Genomic DNA, 23,317 nt, shown 5'->3' on the forward strand with positions numbered 1-23,317 from the left:
ACTTAAATAAAAATGCACTCTGTGCAGTGTACAATTTTAATATGTTAACCCTTAGAGTGCTTGTTGCACTGTAAGTCATACATCCGGTAGAATTCTCGTAACGCTTGTCGCGACATGTGTCTCTTTTCAGATCGAAAACTTTACACAGCTGGGTACTTTGGCTCGATTATCAACTAAATTTGAGTACATTTGGCAAGTATTTTGTCGTAGTTCTAACTTTGCATTCATTATGTAAGTTTTACAAATACGTGTTTAAAATATGGGCTACTTAAAAAAAAACCAAAATGCCGACATGGTTCAGGTGACGATTTTGTCCGGCAAATACTGCATGATGATAGAGATGACGACAATGATTTTTGGCAAGTATTTTTTTCTTAAGTTCTAACCTTGTATTCTATACAGATTACCAGATTGTCATCATACCCACGCAGGTTATGAAGCATCACAAGGAGTTTCGTTTTGAAACAGTGTATTGCATGAGCTGTGTCCAGGTCCTGTAAACGTGTCAGTAAGCTACACTTGGCATCAATGGAACTAAAAGTGTGATAGCAGATCCAGCAATGTGTGGCCAGGGAAGACTAGCGAATTTCATCATCAGTTATACTCATGTTGTCTGTAACCTCTAGCAAGTCAAGAACCTCAGCCGAGTCCTGGCCACGATAAAAAAAAGGTGACTGTAACCGGCCGCATCTAACTGCAGTATAACAAAACTCCATGGTACATGTGCAACAACTCTCATTGTATTTGACTTTTTAGCACGGGAACGTTCAACCATGGGAAGTACGCATAGGTGATATATGGTACTTAAATTTTTCTTTTCACCGCAGTAAATTTCATAATGTTTTACCCAGGTTCTGGCATAACAGTGTGCCGGATAAATCATGTATAGCTTTTCACCGAATGTGTATCAAGGTGATCATATCAGGGTCGATTCAACGCAGCCAGTGTTTGTGTGATGTCATAATAACATTCCTAACCAGGCAAGGTTTACGCTGACACATCAGGATGGACATTTGCTTGATCTACATAGAGCGGCATTCACAGCTTGTATGCAAGGTCGCAAGCAATGTAGCTGCCACTGCCAGAACTACAGTCAGCCCGTTGATCTGCAGAAAATATGATTGCTAATCTTTGTGCTGGCGGGACACTTCGAAAGTCACGCTGGTGACCTTTGATCACTCAATTTAAGTATCAGGTACATTTATAAAACATGTTCAAGCACATATCAGATCCAGCATTCAACATGGACAAACCAGTGACACATTCAAGTAGGTCAACATTTTATAATGGTGGATATTAAAGGATGATGCAAATGGGGGTCGGGGCCACATCCAAGTTTCCAACCCAAGATGAATTGTCAGTGTTAATACAACACTGGGGTCAGAGCAACTGCCAATCAAATAATTGGAATTTGCCATCATGCGGTAGTCATTTGCCAGCGGGCATAGCAAACTTTGGAGATGTTGCTTCAAGTCATACCTGCATGAAATCCATAGGAAAACGACTTTTCTCAGAAATGACAAGAATTTTAATTAGGTCTTTAAACCACCAATAGACTAGACAAAACTACAGCATAGATTAGACCTGACCTGGTACTTCACATTTGCATTACAAGTCACACAACTACACAATTCTCCAACTACAACATCGGAAGTCCAACAGTCACGTGATAGCAACAAAACTCCCTAATGTTGTTATACAAAAATTCTAATAAAATCAGCCACCTACTGTAAAAACCTTAAAGTACACTCATTTCTCAACATATTTAAATAATTTTCATATTGTTATCATGCAGTTGTGATTCAATGTAACAGCATTCAAACTTGCTAGGCGACCTGGTAAGCAGATACGCTCTGCCACAAGCATGTTGGCTTCTTGTGATGCAAGACGTGTTCATACCTTTCAAATGAGAAATTATACCAATATCAACATGTCTGAACTAATTAGTCTACTAGATGAATCTAATCTACTCGGCCTTTGGATCAACAATGGCAAGCACCCAAATGAGCCATACTGCAACCTCCGAATACTATGGTCAGAACTCGATAAATTTCAAGTTCAATCAGTTCAGTTATGTCTCATTACCCAACTGTTTCTGTTGTCAAGTGGTGGCGGAAAAATCCTGGGTTTTTCTAAACTTTCATCAATATTTACAAAATTAAGAACTTTTCATGGTCGGGAAAAGTTTTTTTCTTTTTCCTTTTGGTGTGGGAACCCTGTATATTGCATGCCTAAATTACAGTATGAATGAATTAAGATACACTTGCACAACAAAACTGGTTCTGCAGCTGGTCAAAATTATTGTTGCAAAAGTTAAAGTCCATATGGATTAGAATCAGAAAATATGCAAAAAATGTACTGAAAAATTACTTATGTTCAGCAATCATCAACTATTCTACACATGTAAATTTCGCTCAATGATCATAACTAGAAATCTGAAATTAGGTCAGGTGCTCAGATTGCAGTTTTATATTAATTTTGAATACTTCAAGTTTATTTTTTTCTGATCTGACATGTTCCGTGGTTGGAAAAGTTCCATCTGCTCTAACATTTTCTGTCATATAACATCACAACTTGCACCATAAAGCATTTCACTTAACTGGTGCCATTTCCTGAAAAGAAAAGAGCAGTGCACAACTTACCTAGCTTATCAATAAAATGAATCTGTGAGGCCAAGTTCACATTTTAAGAAACTTGTTTTCTTGGAAACTGGCCGTATACAGTTGCTAGAAATGGCAAATAAGGAAAAGTACTTTATGCTATTTTCATGCAGGAGTCACATTCTCAAGAAAATGCTAAAATTTATATCAGTGGAATTAGATGATAAAAAGGACAAAACTAACTTTTTATTGATTTGTTTTTTTATTTTTTAACGTACCAAAAGGCATAATCCACATACAGTTAAATGTAATTTGGCGGAAAAAGAGCGCAATGATTACACCAAAAGCGTAATGGTTGGCATGTACAGGAAAAAGAGTTCGATAGAATGTTCAATTGCTTTAATTTCTGGCAATTTGTAAAATTTATTCTAAAATTTGAAAGATAATTGTCGGGGAGGGTTGCAAACAATTTATCCAAATAGAAAATTCCTATTTTAAAGAAAAGATCCGTAGAATTTTCTGTAACAACTTTACATAATAATCAGTACTGGAAAACATACACTTCTCCACGCTTGGAGAAACCAATGGATTTAGATTTCGTATCTACTGAAGGCGACCCACTCAACATTCCTTCTTCTGAGTGGTAGACTGTAGTCATCTTGTCAGCCAAGTGACTGAAGCTGTAGGCAATCTCTTTATTTACAGCTGCCATATTGATGGCAACCAAATAGCTTGGAAAGCCCTTGGCATTGCGGGTAAAGTAGAAAATCTCGTTATTATGTACTGCTTCTTGCTTCCCAACAGTGCCCCACTGGAAGGCTTCTTGACGTCTTAGAGCAACAAGGTCTTTGAAGGAGTCGTGCATGGATGGTGTTGAAGATCCAAGTTTATAAGCAGTCTTTGCCTGTAACAGTAAATAAAGATTAGTCTCGAGACTGAAACCAAAAATTTAAGCACAAAGGCAGATTTACAAATTTCAATTCTATTGATAGACTTGATGATCTACATGTGGAAAGTGGGAAATGCCTCTGTGTACAGCTCTCTGCTCATTGTGTGTGTTCGTATACTTTCGAATTTTCATACAGCTTTAACACTTTTTCAGTCCTATCACTACAATGTCTGCAGTGTGGCAGTTTATAGTTCTGTCATGCATTGAGGCATCATGATGCCCCCAAGTCACATTATTCTGACACCAGGCTGACCAGTTCCAACTTTAACCTCTTAATGCTGAGTGCTAAGCAAGGCAGCTGCAAGTACCATTTTTACAAGTCTTTGGTATCACTCGGTCGGGGTTCAAACCCACGACTTTCCTGCATCTGAGGCAGATGCTCTATCCACTATTCCACCAGAGTGGTCCCATACAAGAGAGTTCTATGCTTGCAAAATGATTTTGATGGTTAAAATTCTGATATTGCTAACAGAAGACCACGACTTTCATGCAAGTGACATTTTAGAAGCATGTTTAAACTTGCATTAGAAAACATGAATATGCTAAGTGGGCCCTGAAAACAATTTTTGCTTGCTCAAAAATGTTGCTAGTACTGAAAAAAAGCCAATCTACAGCCCTGGAGACGACAGATGAAAAGCATGGACGAGTTCATTTTCACCAATTCTAGCATACATTCATATTCCAACTGAATATACATGCGATCCCAAGGATATTAGGTACAACACCTAAATCTATAATGCAAATTGAACTTGAGTTTATATGGGCCTTAAATAATTATCCTACATGAATGTAAAGGTGTACCAATAATTTATTTCAATCCACTTCGCAATTTTTAAAGATTTGGTCTATAAATTTTAAAAATTTGCATGGGCCATTTTGGGTCAGGGAGTCACCATTATTAATAAGTTTTACGTCACAAGTATATTTTAGTATATCATCACTTCTTGGTTTCAGAGAAGTTTTACTAGGAATAGATGCAAAAACAATTATTTCATATAGTGGAGACACAAAAAAAAAAAACACTTATAAGGCTGTTCCATATGTGCAAACTATACTGGGAACCTAATTTATTTCTACACAATATTTCAATGTAGCACAATTCACCTGGGCAAAACAACATTTCCAATTTGTTAAATGCTCACAATTTTTTCTATAGTCCAAGATATTGCAAAGACATTTGCTGTTAAATACAAGCTCAGATTACATGCAAACTTGCAACACCAAAGAACATGTCAAATCAATTTCAATTGACATCTTTCGCATAATTCAAATAAACTAAGCAAAGTCGAAGTACAAACTTTTACTACTCGCAAACTTGACAAGTTCCTAAGTATTAGGAAGATTAGGATTGTCGAAAAGTGAAAAATTATTTTTTATGAGTGGCAACAAAAAAAGGTTAAATTCAAATTTTCCATAAACAGAACATTTAATAAAATCATTTTCACAAGCAGTTTGTTTTTGCTTTAATTTCTTTTAATATTACAGATGTGAATGATGCAAAGGCTTCAGGATTAAATCCAATTTAATCTATTCTTCTAAAATGACATTTATTAAACTTCCCAACAGGCCACGATGATATTACAAGATCAATAAAGCTTTATTTCTGCTCCCCAGGTCCCACTACAGTTTATCTAACACATCTCGCCAAAAGTGCATGTTACTTTACTGCTGCATCATGCCATTTTAAGATTTCACCACACCAATTAAACTCACGTTCTTTCAGGCTATTATGATCATTTGGGGAAAAACAACACCATTCCAGATAGACAATATACTTGCCTTAATGGTAATAAGGGATTATTTGTTTCTGCAACACAATACCTTTGCTGGAAGAAATAAAATCAAGAAAGTATTATTGTTATGTTAGTACCTGAACACTAAGGCCATCGGTGTTGACAGGTAACCATGGGACAATATCGTCAGCACAGAATCCAAAATGGTCCCCGATCGTCCACATCATTGGAGTTCTGAATGTATCTCGAGTCTGCAAGAAAACCATCAAAGTCTAAATGGTAGTTTCTCTTAAAAACTACATTTACCCACTGGATCAATGTGACCAAATCTACAAGTACACAAAGATGTTTGATAGTATTTGGATAATAATAATAATAATAACAATGATGATGAACATAGCAACACAAGGCCCAAGTGACTGCACACCTGGCTGGGACTAGCCTAATAATTAAATTCAACAGATGGCCCAGAAATCTGGACCAATAGATTGCTCTCTGCAGAATTCTTCCAATGTTGTTGATTGCAAAATGCTATAGAAAAAAATTCCTAGTGCTCAAGTTTTCTCATCATCAAACTTATTTCATGGCAGATTTACCCAAAATTGAAGGCACCCAGTATTTGAGAAATTGTTGCATATTTTTCCTTCTGATTTTGAGTAATGGCAGCCATAGCTGAAGGCAGATTCTCATCATTTGAGCGCATCTGAAAGGTCTTCAAGATGGGATACTTCCTTTTAAATAGGGTTGAATTTTGTTATTAAGGGTTTTTCTACTTTGAATAACAGCAGCCAAATTTAATAATGGATTGGCAATATCCATATCAAATCAAAACCCCTAATGCGAACACGATTGTGGTCCTCCTTAATAAAAAATATCAAAGAATCTGAAGGAGCATTTTGGGGGTACTACCCCAATGGAGTCTTGAGGGGCAGTGGACCCTGATCCAGCCAAAAATGAATTTAACTATCATAAAAGCTGCTCCTCTGGACCTTATTATCACAAAATAATCTTTTCAAAAATTAATAAGCTTACCAACCAAAACTTTCAACTTTACTTTTAAGAATTTCACAATTTTCATTGTCTCTTCCATTAATAATAGTGCCAAATTTATTTCATGTGCATGCCTGTGTTCAAACAGTATTTCAGTCACAATAATTTGTCAATTTCTACATCAAATCTTATGCGACACATTTCCTCTTTTCAGATAAAATTCTGTACAATAAACCCCAGACATCAACTGTATACAAATAATCACATAAATTCTCTTGTTTTTCCCCCCACTGGTTAAAATCTGTTTACATTAATATGCCAGCCTTGCACTTTTGGCAACCTTAACAAAAATTTCTTTTCCTACCATCTTTTATCAACAATGTCATTTTTGGCTCAGTATTCAATCTTTTTTCTCTCTCTCTCAACATGGTTTTATTTTTCCCTTTCTGATACTTCAAGACACCATCTTCTGTGAGCATGATTCATTCTTTCCAACTAGAATACTCTTTATAGTTATTGTGTTATATAATATACAAAACAAATACTTTACAAGGATCAGTGCAGAATGGGACTGGACGGACTGTTTTATTTTTTTAAAACATAGATGACATAAAAAATGGACTTCACTGAGAATCTGAGTTTTCTCTTGAGGAGAAAAACATAATTCAACTTTAAAACAGAGAAATGTCATGTCTGTGTATGCCAGGCTTCTTTTGATAAAAGTTTGTCATATTCTGTTAACTGGCATTTGAGAACTTATTTTAAAAAAACACAATGCACTTTCATCTGCAAGGATCTTGTGTGTTATTTGGATTTTTAACGTAGCTTTAACAATTTTTCAGTCACATCGCTACAATGTCTGCAATGTGGCAGTTTACAGATACGTCTAGCACCGAGGCATCATACCACAGACATGTAGCATAATGTCCCACCCAGTCACATTATCCTGACACCAGGCCAACCAGTCTTAACACTAACCTCTTAATGCTGAATGCCAAGCAAGGCGACTGTTAGTACCATTTTTGTATGTCTTTGGTATGACTTGGCCGGGAAACGAACCCATGACCTCACGCATCCAAGGCAGACGCTCTAATCACTAGGCCACCAGAGCGGTCGCTGTATCTTGTAAGATCTTTTGAATTTTTATTTTCTCTTTTTGCCATTGATTATATATGATGGCAGAACATGACAATTTGTAAAAATCATAAAGGTTTCATGCAAAATGCTTTCTTGTAGCAGACAATAATGTTTCTGAGAGGTCTGGAAGGGGGCTGCATTAACTCCATTATTATTGTACCAGACTCATAACAATGGGTAGGGGCTTCAAATGCTACCATCAGACCAGCCTGTGTCAGCTACCATGGTACCCCAGGACTAGCCACTTTACTCGAATGCCTTGACACAAAATAACATACTTGTGTTACTGTGTCATAAAGCATCAAACCAAGGAGTTAAAGAGCCAGCCCATGTCTAGTGGTATATCAATATCGCATTAAAAATAATCAGTCTTGATTATTAAATGGTCAATTGTAGTACTCCTGTTATCTAGATATACTATAGTTCAAGCTGCAATGCAAGTACAACAAATTCACCCAACTGAAAAATTACAGAAGTTGTAGGGTTTAACGCCATTTTTCAGCAAATGATAGGCTATATATGGTGGCCAGTACTAATGGTGGAGGAAGAATCCGAGAAATCCCCAGAAAGAACCACCAACCCTCGAGAAGCTACTGGCAAGCTTTCTTACATACCCACATTGGCCGAATCCGAGACTTTAACCCATGAAGACAGATGTGAGATGGCAGTGACCCGTAATGGAGAGCGCTTTAGACCACTCGGGGCCCCATACAGAAGTAATTACAAGGTTGTAATATGTCATTCAAAACAGGAATGGCTCTGCATTTCCTTATGCCAGGATGCTTTCTGTTTAATCTGGTCAAATTCTGTTTTGCAGCTTTTGAGAAGTCAAATATTGTTCCATGCTTTTGATGGCCGCTCTATTCAATAGTAAATCAGACGATTAGGTAAAATTCTGCTCTGCAACTTTGTAAGAGTTAGTTTAAACTTTCCCATTTTATGTGAAACTGAATACTGGACAATGCAGCATCCATTTGGAAACCTAAATGCTCACAGTAAAATGCAAATCAGTCAAGCAGGTTTGGTAGAGGTCTAAATAATGATTGCAGATTGAGGTTGATAAACAATAAAAAGGACAGACAACTCCTGACTAGTGAAAACAACATGTAATAGACTATAATGTATGTTTTTCCCCACACTTACCATCCGATTATAAAGTTTCGAAACGGGATCCTTAACATCCTGACTAGTAACATTTCCATTCTTCATCGCAATCTCATCTCCATAGTAGACAAAGGCAGTACCGGGAAACAAGAGATGTAATGTCTGAAGGACTTTGTATAGGTGCTTTTCAACACTGCCAAAACGAGGTGTCTCATCATTGTCAAGCTGAAAGTGAAAAGTTAAAAACACCATTAGGTCAACATAAAATCAGAGGTCTCACTATGATTTTAAAACTACGAGTTTTATAACTGTTAATGTAAAGCTGGAAAACATAATTAAAATAATTAACAGAATGCTTCATATAAAATTTGGTAAAACATTGCTGAATGGTTTTCTCCTCCTACTTTTAATTTTAATTCTATTTTAATGATGGTCAATTATAGTGATACAGATATAGTGAAATGGCAAGGTTTGTAAAAGATTCAAGGCCTTCGTGCTCTCTGAAAAAAATGTTGCTGAGCAATTCTCGAGAGTTGTGTAAAAGTTCTCTACTTTTAATAATGGCAGCCATATCCTCTTGTAGAATGTCAAGAGCTCTCCATGCTTTTGTCCAACTTTGTGCAAATATGTTTGAGAAATAGTTAAAGTTTTATTTTTAGTGACAGTGGCAATACTAAATGCAACATCAGATTATTTTCTTGATGCGAGTCCCTCAAAATGAAAAATGCTCTACTCTTAGAAAAGATATTCCAGAAATTCAATACAAGACCATATCTTTCTTTTAACTGCGAGTGTAAAGACCAAATGTGACATTACTGTGCATGATTTTCAAATTAACCAACATGGCAGACACACTGAATGCAAGATATAGACGACACCATCAGAAAACTTTGTGAAAACTCCATGCCAAAACAACTATCCATTTATGACAAATGTTGACAGAGTTTTTATATATTCCTTATGGCAGCCATATTAGATGTCTAAGAAGTACTAATTTCATTTTGGACCATTTAAATATCACAAACTCTCTTCGATCCAATTATTATCTAGATGCTTGAATGTTGTGCTACAAAACATTCTCAAGCACTTCCATGACAGAGCTAGAGAGCCTAATAAATGATTACCACTCTGGAATACTACAGCTTCAAGGAAAAAAGACCACTAGATGCACATATACCCTGAAGAGCAGATCTGATGTTTGTAAGAAAATAAGTAGAAAATTATGTTCAATTCTTTTGGGTTTTATAAAGTTCAAAATAACTGAAAGAGGTTGTGCTCAGTTCATATACATGAAAGCTATCGGTTTCGTTCATCTATTAGTTTTGTTCCCCACATGACATCCATCTTAAGACAATGTCAAGACCAGTCCTGCATTATCTTGTGCAGGTAATGTAAATGGTAAAGTTCTCACCAATAAATGAATTTCAACCAAATGTTACATTTTAATCATCAGTATTTGTCAAGTTGACATGGCAACTCATAACAAGGCTACAGGCAGTAGATGAGGAGGCTTGTTCCTACCGATTATGATGTTTTTTGAATATACCAGGGAGACTTTCTGGCAAAAGCAAGGTCACCCAACTCGACCGTTTTTAATGTGCCAGAAAGGTAAAAGCAAATAAATTGATTCCATTCATAAAATAAATATACAAGCAACTTCAATAAGACATCCAACGTTGTATTTTGCTGTATTTCTTTACTTTCTTTGTGCTTTTATACTGTCATAGTTTTGGGTAAGCTCAAATCACTGTTCAAGTCAGCTGGACTTGTTTGTAAATCCATGCATTTTGTAGACATTTAATACTATAGTTACAGCAGAAATGTTGTGACATCATAAACTGTTTACTAAATACTTGTGCCAATTTATAAGTTGGCGTTAGTGTGGGAATAGAGAAAAAAAGAAGAAAAAAACATTACCATCCATCCGAGCCATCTGCCAACATCCACGTCATTAGCCAACTTGGAAGACAGACACTGGGCATCACATGTAGTTTCAAATTTGGTTAGTGTCTTGGATGGGATGATGTTTATTCCTGCATCATAGTAAGCGCTGCTAGAATTTTTAAGTTCCACAACGTTCATGATCAGCACCCTGTGGACAGATAACAATTCAAGTCCAGTGTAGTTCTGACAAATCTAAAGCCACAGAAATTAATAAAACAATTTGTTTAAAAATTCTATTAACTCCCTCTTACAAATACACATTCACGAAAATCATGAAACAGTTTGACCTAAATACAAGAGATACAAGTACATTACAAATATAAAATAAAATGACGATAAAAAAAATTTTGTTACATGTACAATACATTAACCAAGTATCCACTTTCTTAAATTCTTTTAGATAGAAATCTGTTAGCTTACCAAGTTAAACACATTTTCAGCACATGTACATTTTTGTTGTTGTTGTTGTTGTAGGGTTCAATGCCATTTTTCAGCACACGATAGGCTATACATGGTGGCCAGTATTAATGGTGGAGGAAGAACCCAGGAAACCCCCAGGAAGAACCACTGACCCACAAGAAGCTACTGGAAAGCTTTCTCACATACCCACATTGGCCGAATCAGAGAATCGAACCCACGCAGACAGAGGTGAGATGGCAGTGATCCGAAACGGAGAGCGCTTTAGACCACTCGGGGGCCCCCCTTACATTTTTGTAACATGAACCTTATAGTACCCTTTGCCCAGGAATTTGCACACACCACAATATATCTTCTTTGAAAACAGATCATTATTATTACTGATTTTCATCATCTAAAACATTATTATTATTACTATTATCAAACAGTATTATCAGAAAATCTAAATTGTATGCTTTTTCCTTGTTAATCTATCACCTGGCAACTTTTGCATTTTCTTATGCTTCTGAAACAATTTATAGATATTTCTTAAATCAGCTAGGTAATTAAGTCATTTCATTCAATAAATTTATCACAACAGTTCAACATGAATGAACCTGATGATCTGGCATTATAATTATTTCCTCATTAACTGGATGGAATCCACAAAATCATCTGGAACTTTATTGAGATATGATTTATGAAAAAGATGGGCAAAAAATAAGTTGAACAATACAGAGTGAATCATTTTCAATCCACTGCATCTGTATGTGCTTAACAATTATCTAAGTGAGTATTTAGAAAACAGAAAGGCTGTCATAGTTCTCACGTCTTGTAGCGTGTTCACTCCGACTTCACACAATATATTGGTAAAAATTTACATCCTACTAATGACAAAACTTTTATATCTAAAGATAAAGCAGACTTGCCAACCCTAACAAGATCTTGTAGGCAAGGCAGTCAACATTTTTCACAAGCTGCGTGAAGTGTAACAAAATATCTATTGTCAAAATTGCATTTACAAGAGTCAGAAGAATGATTCAAAACAGACAGTGAACGTAAAGATTAAACTAAAAGCTTTTAAAATATAATTCGACCCTAATCATCTCCAATAGTTTCAGAAACCGCAGTTCCGAACTCAATGGAGCTTAAAGGCTTGCCTTCTTTCAACTTCATGTAATCATTTGATTTCTGTTCAATTTCACATGGCCATAGCAATCAACTCTCAGCACATTTTTTAAAACTCAAAATCAAGATATAATGTCCAATAAACCTGGATGCTGCCCTTCCTCCCCACCCCACCCAAAAATAGATATTCTTTATTTTTATACCTCTAAGCAGTTTAAACTTGGCAAAAGGATTACTGTCCCTTTTCAGTGTCCATGCTTTTCTTGGAAAATTACGTAATCAACTGGACAATTGTCAAACATTCAACATGTGACAAATGACTACCTCATAAGCTCACTTGGCCAGACAACCAGCTAAAAACTATTTTCCTTGCTCAGTGAACTTGACCCTAAAATTTATATATACATCTGTACCACATGTTCAAACCAGCCAGTCTGGTCCACATACAACTCTTATTATGCTGAAACCATTTTGCTTTTTTCAGTGTTAACAATTGGCTTTTGAAGTCGATAGCCTCGTGTCCATGAACCTGGTGGTGAAACCTCGATAATAATTGGTCTAATACGTAACATGTTCGACTGGTTCAGTTGGCGTTTGAATTTTTGCTGATACTAGACAAACATTTTAAAGTTATGCAGCTTATTTCTTTGATGTAGCCAGACATGTATGTCTGTAGACTATCCATTTTATTAGGCACGTTTATATTATTAATTCTGCATTGGTTAAGCTTAGATTAAAAACAGGTCATTCTATAGAATGGGGGTGGGGGTGGGTTTTAAACAAAAGTATGCATGTGTACGGGGGGTGGGGGTGTCCAAGCTTTGATAAAATTTTGTAAATGTACTAAATTACTAAATGGATAGCCCCTGCCTGTAATATCTAGCAAAGGTCTGCAGAAATGAAGTTGTCATGGGGAACAGAAAGCATTAACATACAGGATCATAGCATAAAATACTCCACCAAAAAGTGATTTAAAAGCAGCTTTTGGTGGCAAAATTACTTTTCTCTTCCTGGTTTGTCAGAGTAGCGAGCAAGGATTTCCCTCCAGGTCTTTATAAGTCCCATGTTATCTGGGTTGTCTACAGTGAACTCGCCTTCAATTGTCTCTCTCGTCATGTTTTCATTTTCCATCAGATACTGGGCACCTACCACATTAAAGCCATCCACCCCCTTGTTTAGCCAATGTTCAAGGATGCTCTGGAAAAAAAAAAAGTTTGTACTGTGAAAAGAAACCTCAGAAGAAAGATCCATCTATCTCAAAGCTATATACATTATTTTCAAGGTGCTATTTCTGAAAGTGATGAAGCTTCTCGACTGTATCATTTACAGATGTAAATTTTGTTATGGTTCTCCAATATAGTTTTCATTCTCCATCATAATAACAATTGACAAGTGTCCATGTCAGTAGACAATTTAAGCAAAATAGTTACTGGTCAAATGGAATTTCTGGGAATTCAAGACGAGAAAAAGATTATTTTTCATTGCCATGTATTTAAACCATCCAATATTCTTCAGCAAGACAACTTTCAAACTGGCCAGTTTCACATTGATATCTGATGCAACACCCGCTGATTTTTTAAAATTTATGATCAACAATACTTCATTAGAAGTCCTCTGTTGAAAACCCCATTCCGAAGCCATATTGGCTCTCAGACTGGTACCATTTTAATTACGGATGAATTAGAGATCTTTCTTTGAAAACACTTAATATGACCATCCACTCAGTAGTAGTAACAATTTTAGACTGCCCCTGTAGCAGCCATACTATATGACCAAGTTTTACCAGATTCATTTAGGACCAACTAGGCAGGAAAATACTGATTGCCTGATTGTGATGTCATGGCACAGCTGGGCTCTAAGTCTATTGGTTATATGATAAATGAATTATGCATGAAAAGTGATTCCTGTCAACAAGTGGTAAACCACCCCCAAAATGAGATTTTAAGTATCACACATGAGTGTTCTTACCAACATGCAAATGACATGTATAAAAGATAGGGTTACTGACAATAAACAGGTTTGGTAAAGAATACTGATGGGGAAGTAGGTTGCGCACATGCTGTATTTTAGAATAAATGTCAACTTCAAGAAATTTAAAATACAAGACACTGCATCAAAACGCTCCAATCTTTCAGAAAGTGCTTTACAGTAAAAGGATACTGGACTAGCCCATTTTCTCAGCAATCCTCCAAGTAGTTTAAGTGGGGTAGTAACAACAACAACTTGTGATCATGAACTGACAGAAGACAGAAAATAGTCAATTCCATTAGCTCTTCTGGTCTAGTAAATACAAAACAGCACTGTAATGCCTAGAAAATTTACAAGATTGAAAGCAGTACATTCCCAAAAGGCAGGCAGGCAGGCAATTTACCCAATTTCGACTAAATCCATAACACATTTTCCAAGACTTATCTTGCTCACAAGTTCAAAGAAGCAAACAAGTACTGCACAGTTAATGTTGTTTTTGATCTAACATAATGCATGCCAAGCTTAAAGAGAATCTATCAAGGGATGTACAGAATACATAAAAATGAAACCAGTAACCGGTGATGTCACTGATCTATAGTTGTATTTTTTCTTTAAGTTGGTAATTGGAGATTATCAAAACCTTGACAAAGTTTAGTTTGTCTTGCAGGCAAGGGAAGTGTAACCTTTACTTGTCCTGCACCAGTTTTACTCAACCTACTCTATATAATATTGAATCTGCCTAAATGCCAGTAGTCCAACTAGATTAACATCTTGAAAAAGTTACTTGCCCTTCTTCACTCACAACTCACAAGTACATCTGGCATTTTCAAGCTCTTATGAAGCAGTGATTCAACTGCATGCATGGACTACAAATGCTGGATATACATCTTAAATGAAAGCATTGATGCAACTTGCTCCTTCCATGTTATAGTTCTAAAGCTGCCAGATGGCAACTAGGCAACATTTTCCACATGGAAATGTTATCATTTCAAATTCAGCTCTTGAGCACTGCATTTTAAAAACTGTACCATACTCGGGTACAAACAAATCTTTGTTCTTGTATACCTTCTTTTAAAAGTTTGTCAACAAGGAAACTGCATGCATCTTAGTGCATAGATGCAATTTTTGGATGTCTTCAAGTATTTCAGTCCCATTTATTTCAAACATACAAGAATGTCTTCAGTGAAGTAACTTACGTTCATTTCTGCTTGCACATCAGGATTCCTTAGGTTCAGATCTGGATAAGCTGGAATACCCTTGTGGTAGTAGAACTGCTTCCTGGTGGAATCATATGTCCAGGCTGATGCTCCATACAGATTCATCTGTGTATTTAACCATAAAACCACAATAAAAACATCTGATTTTTGATTTATGTACACTGCAAAAATTGAAATGTCCAAAGAATATGCTGATGAAAATGGATGATAGTTTGGGATAAATCAACTGCATTTCCAAAGTATGGGCAGTTTTCAAAACCGACAAAAATTAAATCAAACTTTAAATCCTACATGTATAGTAATGTAACTCTGCGCCAATTTCAAAACATTCTACCCCTTCATTTCAACATACTCATAGTTCCCATGCTTTTCTAAATATAAATTTCCAGGTCTTTTCCAGGATGAAATCAATTTTTTTTAAAGGTTAACATATGACCATTAGTGAATGGAATTAAAGAACATTCTGGATTATAAAACATGCATTTGCCAAATCTGAAGATGTTTTTCTTTCAAAACTGGTCAGAAAAGATGATCATGTTCAAAACTACAAAATGAGTCACACCAATAAATGCAAAGTATTAGAATCTTATCTTGCAAACAAAAAGGTTTAACCCTGAACTTACATGTGCCAATAAAATCAGAAACAGGATTTTTCAACCTGCCTAAACACCTTAAGACGATTTGGTTAAAAATTCCATCATTAAAAGACATTTACAAAAGGGTTGATTTAAATTTTGACAACACACCTTCAAAATTATATATTATTGTATAAACAAGGACTGAATTTTCTGTAAAACCAATTTTGCTTGTAGTTCAATAAACGAGTTCCCCATACCTGTTAATGATACATGGGCTCTTATTATTTCTTAATATATTGGTGTCGGCAGTGGGTAACCACTTACTAGCTGGCCATAATGACCTTTAAACAAAATATACCTGCATGTAATCGATAGAAATATGATTTATTTTGTAAGAAATTGCAATCATAGCAATTGTTACATCTTTGATCCGCTGAAAGACGAAATGAAAGTACATCGTTGCTTAAATATGACCTGGATCTGTCCATTTGCATTCACGCGACCACACTACTCTCACAACCTACATGTCAATGACACCAGAAGAGTCATTGTCACGTGATGTCAACAATACACCATCTCTAGTGCTACTGTAGGAAAACAAATTGAACATAAACTTCTCAAAATATTTATTGTGAAAATTACAAAATCTTTAAATGTTGCAATTTGAAGAAAACCAGATTCACTACACAAGAGGACACATGTTAATGTGGTTGTCATGCGACACAACAAAAACATCTTCGACACGTGCTCAGTACTTCTGTAAAACGGTTTTCTCCACTCTGCTGCAATACAGACAGGTTTCTGGTCATTGTTCTCAGAATAAATATGTTAAGAATTATGCGTGCATTATATTTATTTACAAACATTAAGTGACTCCTATATAATATGTCCAAACTATGAACAACTTAGGAAACTTGTTTGTTGTCGATATCAAGTATATATTTATGACCTCTAATGTCATTGACAATATAGGCTGCAAGAGTTGTATAGTCATGTGACTCGGAATGCAAATGGCGAGACCCAGGTCAAATTTCAGCAACGGCGTACTTTCATCTCGTCTGTGTGGATTAAAGACATGATGAATGCTATGCTCATAATTTTTGAGAAAATAAATCATATGCCTATCGATTTCATGCAGGTATATTTTGATGAAAGGTCATTTAAGGTCGCTGGGCCAACTAGTAAGCAACTACCCCATGCAGACACCAAATTGTGTTGCCACCCTACACCCCAACAAAAATATCCAAATATCAAAAATGGGGTGAAAAGGGTCAGAGGAAACTTTAACTATACTTCAAGCTACATGGCACTGTATAGTAGTTTTGCACCAAAGTTCAGCTCAGAGATTAGAAATTTTTCTAATCTAGGTTTCCTCCAAATATTACATTCCAACCCCATTTTTCACATCCGTAAGATAGCTTACCAGAAGGGCCTAGCAAATTTCAACTGTTATATTGATTTCTACCTGCATGAGATCAATAGGAAGATTATTTATTTTCTCAAAAATGGCAAGTATTATAATAGCTATTTCTTTAATCCACTGACCGACTAGATAAAACTCGACACAGATGAAACCTGACCCAGTACTCGCCATTTGCGTTAATAGTCACATGATATCAACAACAAAATCCCTTTTAACGTTGTTGTACAAAAATACTATTTGTAAAAACCAGAAAGAACATCCAGTTCTCAACATATTTATTTTGAGAACGGTTACAAGAAACTTGGCAAGACTGATTCATCAAGCAGAGTAGTCTGGTTCCCTGCTTTGTATGCTCCCTGCGCGAGATAACACCTCAACGTGGCAGTACGCGATAATTCAAAACTCCAAAGTTGGTCTCGGAATAAATATTGAGAATTTTGTGCTTTTTTGTTTTTGTATTTTTATTACAACCAGTATATGACTTTCATCTAATGTTTTTCTAAAATATTTGAAAATGACAGTTGTGAGTTTCTGTGTGCTGGTGCCACCAGCAATCAAAATCGCTAGTACCAGCTCAAATTTCATCACCACAATAGTCTTGTCTTTCAGCAGATTAAAGGCATAATAATTTTAGCAGGACGTGGCAGTCCACAAAACATTTGCTTTAGTTCATTCAGAAACAAATTTAATTAACCAAAACGTAAAGTGCCTACTACACGAGTATATATTTGTTTACAAATCAAAAGTGCTGGTGTATGCGTCCATCGTTTGTTTACAATAGAAAGTAATTCCTTCATGCATGTGAATTGCACGAGAGTTCAATATCATAAAATATTGCACGATTCTGACAATGTAAAGTTAACGGAGAAAGAGAAAAAAAGAGAGCATATAATGATCATTATTCACAGGTGAGTAGGAACAATAAGATTTCAACAATGGTTGTTGTGGCAACCATATTAGATTCAACAAAGGTACCATATTTATTTAGGACCAATTATGTATAATAAAAACATTCTCTGAAAACCCAATATTGAACCACATATTTTCCAAATGGCTACTGAGAGGGCATTACTGGACATCAGATCAGAACCAGTCATTTATGACCAATCAGACATCAGAAAACATTGCAATAACAAGATTTTCATGATGGTCACTGTGGCTAGGATCAACTAGACCAATTGATGAATGTGTATTTTAGTTTCATGGCACTCCCAAGTGGTTTAAGCAGAGTAGTTAATGGGGTGTGAGGAGACAACCCGTAGATGATAAAGTTGAGTCTATGGAAGAAATCTAGTCCTACACCATATATATGCTTTCACATTTCTTTTTTTTTTTTGCCTTTGTTACAAGATACACTGTTCCATTGTTCTTTTGTCTTAATTCAAGAATTAAATTTCTTCACTGGCAACTACACAAGACATTAGCCTCATTTCGTTTACTATTTCTCACAATATTTTCAAGCACCCACTAAACAAAGATTAGAAAGCAATATCGATGATGGTCACCTTTGCATGCCTACTGCCAATTGTGCCAACTTCCAATTTACATTAGTCAACATCATTAAAAATTATTCAAGTAATTACAGTGCACCTCTGTTGTATGACCTCGTGCTGCCAATTAATAAAGACCAAGTTTTTTTCCGTTAGGTAAATGGGGTGGGTGGAGGGAATAAACCCCATTAAATTTTAATTTTTACAACATGAAATCAGAACAAGGATATTTTCATTTAGTGTAAGACCTACCCAGTTGTTGGGTGGGTTTTTTTTCTCCGAACCCGTGCCATCAGCCCAGATGTAGTACTCAGCATACTTGTCCTCCTTTGCTTTGCTGCTGATGAACCAGGAGTGGTTCTTCCCAGTGTGGTTCGGAATGAAGTCCAATATGAGCTTCATACCTAAAGAATAAAATTTTTATATACTGCATTTGTTAACACATTATATGAGAAGCAACTATAAATGTAACCAGTTCTCTCCCCTTTTTTAAAACGACTTGCAGTGTCATACAAATAACTAGTCCAAAGGGAACTGGTCATTTCTCATGTTTTTACCACAAGAGCCTACCAACTGTCATTTTATGATCTGTACATTTCTTTTGGAGGATTTTATATAAAAAAAATAAGTATCAGCAACAAGGGTAATAACCAACTTTATTTGTAATTCAGATCAATGTCAGAGATAAATACTTCAAAACACCTTGAATACAATTATTTTCAAATGTCTAGTTCATCCAGGCTGGAGAAATAAAAATAAAGCAAATCCAAGTCCTAAAACTTTGGAACAAAACCCACTAATAGCAACACATTTGAAATTACAGATCATAAAGGACTGTACTGCTTACCAAACTAATTCAACTTTCTCCAATCAAAATGTCACAAATGCATGTATTCTTTATTTGGCATCTTTTTCCACTTATTTTTGTACAATGAAATCCAAAATCATAAAATTTTATAAGTACCTTACTACTGAACACACATTATTCACAGCATGGCATTTAAAAAAAAAAAGTTTTTTCCAGTTGGCTGACCATCTGTTTTCATTGCAGACACAAGCACCCTAAAACCACATGGAATTTTTTTTCTTTCTTTAAATTTCATTTGTGCAGCTAAATGGGCCAGTTCTGCCTGGCACTTTAAGTGCTTGGCAGATTGTACATACTATTCGTTAATGTTAGAAAAAAATGACCTAACATTCGATTTCAAAACCAGTGCAACTGGAAAGAAATTTTTGGAGGGCCCAAGATACAACTTTAAAAAAAGTATTTAGTTTCATGCTTAGAAAAAGTGGAGTTGGTTGGTCCAATTATTTTAGTTTACCGAATCCTCCTCTAACTCGCATTTAGCAAAAGTGCCACTTGGAAATGATCATGTCAGCATTATTCCACACACGTTTGTGTACTACAAGACATTCGACCTCTATATAACTATTTAAACTTCTGCAGGTCCAATAGAACCTGAAAATAATTTCAAGATGATCAGGAGTAGCAAACAGCACACGGAGATAACCATTACGGACTTGATGCTTTGTAATCCATGTCCTTATAATCAATGTCGAGAAGATGCTTAAAAATACTGAGGGAGAAAACGCAAGCACCCTATTTGTCATACCTTTAATCTAGTTTCACAGGTTCAACATTTTCTCAGCACATGATAGGCTATACATGGTGGTCAATATATTTGGAAGACGAAGAACCCAGGAAAACTGAGAAGGTGCTAGCAAACAGAGACTCAAAATATCCACGTGGACCACTCTGCACTTGATTTGTAATACATTTACCTTTGATCCAAATGGAATTTGAGATTGGCCACAGCATCAAGTTTTTCACAAGCACACATAAACCTCTATCAGTTACAGTTCTAGCTTACCCTTTTTCTTTGTAATCTTTCTAAGAGCATCAAAAGTATCCTGAGTGCCGAAGATTGGGTCAATGGCCTTGTGGTCCTGGACATCATTCCCATCATACAGTCCACCAGATTGGTAGATAGAGTTGATCCAAAGAGCCTTCACGCCAAGATCCTCCAGGTCAGGAATATGATTAACAATACCTGTAAAACATGCAAAACCCATCAAATTACTTTCTCCATTTCACAATGTGAAAATAAGTAACTGCACAAGAGAGGTATGATGCTATAAAACATACATACAAAATTGTAGGCATAATATGTACTTCAAGTGAAACCAACTGCAATATAAGTAGCAGCAAGGATTTGTAAGATATACCAAATATTCAGGTGAAAACCCAATGTCTGTACAAACATATGTTAAAAGAATGGTGTCAAGATTTTTAAAATGGTCACCATCATAGTCGTCAATATACCACTGCACTGACGACCAACTATACATCCTAAGAAATTTTGTGAAAACCCCACCTTGATTATGCCATCTGTTTACGAGTAGCAATAACAAAATTCTTAAAATGGCATTGTGGTGGACATACTATTTGTTCAAAACCACTGCATAGTTTTCATATACAGCCAATCTGACATTGGGAAAAATGTGTAAAATTTGGCAGCAATGCTCCCAGTACTTGTGACGAAAGATCAAAGACCATTCATAAAATCATTGACCAACAGAGCTACAAATCCTTGAATAATGAAGTTTCAGACCTACAATAGTGCAAAATGGTACAAATAAAAACAAATTAAAGTTGGAATTCCGAAACTGGATTAAACTGAAGAATGTTTCTTTAATGAAATGAGTAGTCAAAGTTTCAGGAATATCTCACATTTGGCAGCATATATGGATACTCTTCCACTAATTTATGTGTAATTAAAAAAATTACTGTGCTGTCTTTATCTTGGCGGAATGAAAATATGAATATATTTTCATGTTCTGTTGACATACATCTGAATCAGTTGCAAGGCGACGGGTTGAAGTTTAAGTAGGTTCGTATGGCAGATATGTTTCTTGAATGAAACGAAATGTTGCTTTACAGTTCCAATAGGTGTACTATATATTTTTATTAGTTTTGTTTTCATTGCTTTCCAGACAACTGAAATGTAGGCCAACGTAACTCGGAAAAAGGTCCATTTCTTCTGTGAGAATTTGAATTTATTATAAGAAAACAAAAACACCACTTTGCAGGAAAACGTCGTTATTGGTTGCCAGTTGTGTGCAATATTTCCAAAAATTTGACCTTTGTTATACTGTTTGTTAACATTAAAACACGCTACACAGCGTTGTTATTTAGGCAGTAAGACAGATAGCCCACCAACCCTAGAACAGTCCTACAATGTAAGACATAGCACATGTTGGTTTTGTTTAAGTGCTATGTCTTACTATCCAAATAATGGCCTTGTATAGCGTGTTCCAATGTAGTAGACACCGAAACAAGTAATCAAACTTTCCAGGGAACTTCTCACACACTTGGCAGCCTATATCGACACTCTCCACTAATTTGTGTAATTAATATGCTTACTGTGCTGTCTTTATCATGGCAGAATAAAAATATGATAACTAGCAAATGGATGCATTTTCATGTTCCCTGACATACATTTGAATTTGTTGCAATGCGACGGTAGTCGAGGTATGCCGGAGTTCAAGTAGATACATGCTGGGGTTATCTTTCTTGAACAAGACGAACCGTTGCTTACAGTTCCAATAGGCATAATATTTTTATTTCTTTAGTTGAAGAATAATTATTCAATCATAACCCGATTTCGGCATTCCGGCTTTCAGCCAACTGGAATGTAGACCAACGAAACTTGAAAACAGGTACATTTCTTCTGCAAGAATTTTAATTTATTAGAGAAAAGACATCAGAGTAAGTAAAGTGACTTTACTTTGTAGAAAAGAGTCGTTATTTTAGTTGTCAGTTGTGTGAAATATTCCTGAGAATTTGACTTTCGTAATGATGTTAGTCAACATCAAAACACACACAGCGCTGTTTGTTAGGCAGTAAGACCCTAACGCCCATAACATGAATATCAGCGTCGAGGTCTTACCTGTAGGACTACCCCCAGAATAAAAATATCGGGTGATGTGTGTCTTACGCTAAGAACTAGACTAGGACTAGGGAGAATGGCTTATTTATCGGCCTAGACTATAAAATAGTTGGGGTTACTGAGAGAATGACAAAACTACCTTGGAGATCCCCAACACCAGCTCCAGGTTCGTCTTTGTTGACAGTCGTATCTTGGAACGATTTCGGGAAGATCTGGTAGATGACTTCAGTTTGTACCACTTCAGATCGGGACGTTCGGGACACCTTGGCGCAAGGACAATGATGACGATGGCGGCAACCAACATTGCCAGCCAACCGACCCAGAACAAAGCGAACAAGATATATCGGATTCGGGACCCAGAACGGATCATCGGCATATTTCATGAGCTCTTCCTTTCCAGGCCAGTAAATGAGACGTAGGAGCTGTCCGAACTTACCTCCACTACAACGTGCGGATCGCCGGGACTGGCGCCCTTTGCTCCATTTAGAAATTTTACCTTGCTTTCATCGTGTTCATTGACTTCTACTTCTCCCGGGGCCGGTTCATCAAAATCTTTTAATTTTTCTTTTTCCTCCTGCGGATGATTCACATTTTCGTTCTCCATGTTTCAAAACTTTAACTTTAGCACTGACCTGCTTGTTGTTTCGTCTAAGATATACCACCCTTTCCACTGTTGCTAAAGGCACCTTCCAATCCAGTTTAGACTGGAA

At 36.1% G+C, this 23,317-nt stretch overlaps 1 pseudogene across 1 annotated transcript; it reads right to left on the bottom strand.

The window, feature by feature from the left end:
• Positions 1-2,843: 2,843 nt before the first annotated feature.
• LOC149804914 (maltase 2-like) lies at positions 2,844-23,316 on the bottom strand (annotated as a pseudogene). Its single transcript, XR_016417072.1, has 9 exons — positions 22,747-23,316; positions 20,529-20,708; positions 18,910-19,061; positions 15,146-15,271; positions 12,982-13,178; positions 10,431-10,605; positions 8,553-8,738; positions 5,420-5,533; positions 2,844-3,504 (listed from the first exon to the last, which is right to left on the bottom strand). The product of XR_016417072.1 is annotated as a maltase 2-like (transcript).
• Position 23,317: the final 1 nt, after the last annotated feature.

Source organism: Sinohyriopsis cumingii, chromosome 2 (assembly GCF_028554795.1).
Source record: "Sinohyriopsis cumingii isolate HCF-2022 chromosome 2, ASM2855479v2, whole genome shotgun sequence".
Classification (NCBI taxonomy): Eukaryota; Metazoa; Mollusca; class Bivalvia; order Unionida; family Unionidae; genus Sinohyriopsis; species Sinohyriopsis cumingii.